A 2,246-nucleotide genomic window follows, 5' to 3' on the forward strand; every position below is an offset into this window, starting at 1 on the left:
ACCATTCCCTAAACTTGTGATAAGCTACCTCACTGACAAATCGGTCTTGCCACACCTCCGGTTTCCTAGTTCTCGCAACCCCGCCAACCTGAGGTTCACCCCCTTCTCCTACTTCTCCTTCTCCTCCTACTTCCTCATCATCTCCTACTGCACCTTCTCCGGATAAGGAAGCTGTGGGAGTATTCATCATCACCACCTTCAGCTGAGCCTTCAGACGACCTAGAAGGTACATTTACTGAAGCTTGGGTAGCAGGGGGAGTAGGAGGAGAGTCTCTTAGTCTGTTTCTCTCTGGCTAGTCAGGGATATACTCCGGGATTGAGTCTGAAGATATCTCCTAGGAGGGCTCGTACTCACTCCTAGACATGTCAATGGCCCTATCAGCAGCTTTAATCATCTTCCTCATGTTTTTAATATTTTGTCGGGCCTGAACAGTCAATCTTACAATTTTCTGTTTCCCTCCCCGGGAGGATTCTCCTCTACCTGGTTGTTTAGAGCCCTTGTCCCTTTGTTTCACCATTGTTTGCAAACAAGTTCAAGTATTGTTAGTATCAGTGGATTCAATTAAGTTCACAGTTTCAGAAGAATAAAGGTTGCAGACAGTTGCAGAAATCACACAGTGCGAACCGCACTAAATGGAGTGCGGCCGCACGGAGGCCAATGCGGTCCGCACAAAATGTCAATGCAGTCCGCACAGAGGTGGGGGTTCAGACTACCCACTCTCTGAAAAATTGCTCTAGGACCACACAAAAAGGCAATACGGTCCGCATTGAGGCACCGCGGAGCGCACAAGATGTAATGCGGCCGCGGTCCTCGAAGATCAGCCTTTAGGACTTTCAGCAATGTGGTCCGCAGAAAATGGTACTGCAGACCGCACAAGGGCACCGCGGACCGCACAAAATCGACTGTGGTCCGCACTGGGTGCCCAGCTACAGCACTAACTTAGGGTTTAAAATCATTTGCTTTTAAGTCTAATATTTCACCTTAGTAAGGTTCCTAAGTGATTGACCATTGTTTTTAACCACCTAATTATACTTTAATCAAAGAATTAATTACCTTAACCTAACCAATTGAAGAAAATACGGGAATACTAGAATAAGAGACAAGAAAAACAAAAAGTAAAGGAGAATAATAAAATTAAAGCAATTAAAAAGAAGTTAAGTTACCAGTTGTGAGATGAAATGAAGATTAATGAATCCAGGCAATTAATTACGAGCAACAGGGGTGACGATTAGTGCTTTAAGAGTTCTGAGAGTTCAAGGATCGAAAAGTGTAAAAGGAGGGCCTCAGGCCCTATTTATAGAAAAGGACTTGGGGCCCAGCTTACCAACCAATGCGGACCGCACAGAATCGACTGCGGTCCGCACCACACAACTTGATTTAAGTTTGAGAAGGCAACCCACTGCGGTCTGCACAAAATGTCATGCAGCCACAGTGGTCCACCGCAGACTGCACAAAATTTAGTGCGGCCGCAGTGGCAAACTTCACAGAGCTGGACATTTCACTCTTCATCAGTGCGGTCCGCAATAAATGTAGTGCGTCCGCATTGAAAACTTCAGAGACCTGACACTTTTTCCACTATGTCCTGCACTACATCAACACGATCTTGTAGCATCTCACAACTAGTTAGTTCAAAAATAAATCCTATACTACCATGAAAATCAAAGAAAAACATATGGGTTGTCTCCCAAGAAGCGCCTGATTTAACGTCGCGGCACGACACAGGTTACCATCACATCATTTGAGATGAAGAAGTGCCACAACGTGACTGTCATCAATTTTTCCCAAGTAGTTCTTGACCCTATGCCCATTCACTCTAAAAACTTCACCATTTTCTTTCTTTAAATCAAGAGCACCAAACGGGGTCACACACAACACTTCGAAAGGTCCACTCCATTTTGACTTGAGCTTTCCCGGAAACAGACGTAACCGGGAGTTGAACAAGAGAACCAAATCGCCCACTTTGAACTCGTTGCTACGAGCATATTTATCATGAAGGTACTTCATCTTGTCCTTGTACAAGGACGAACTGGAGTAGGCATGGAATCATAATTCATCAAGTTCATTAAGCTGCTCCACATGAAGATTAGCTGCAACATCCCATTCAAGATTTAGCTTCCTCAAAGCCCACATAGCCTTGTGCTCTAACTCAACCGGTAGATGGCAAGCTTTCCCAAACACCATCTGATACGGAGACATACCAATCGGAGTCTTCTAACCAGTCCTATAAGCCCATAAAGCGTCATCC

Source organism: Nicotiana sylvestris, chromosome 4 (genome assembly GCF_000393655.2).
Source record: "Nicotiana sylvestris chromosome 4, ASM39365v2, whole genome shotgun sequence".
Lineage (NCBI taxonomy): Eukaryota > Viridiplantae > Streptophyta > Magnoliopsida > Solanales > Solanaceae > Nicotiana > Nicotiana sylvestris.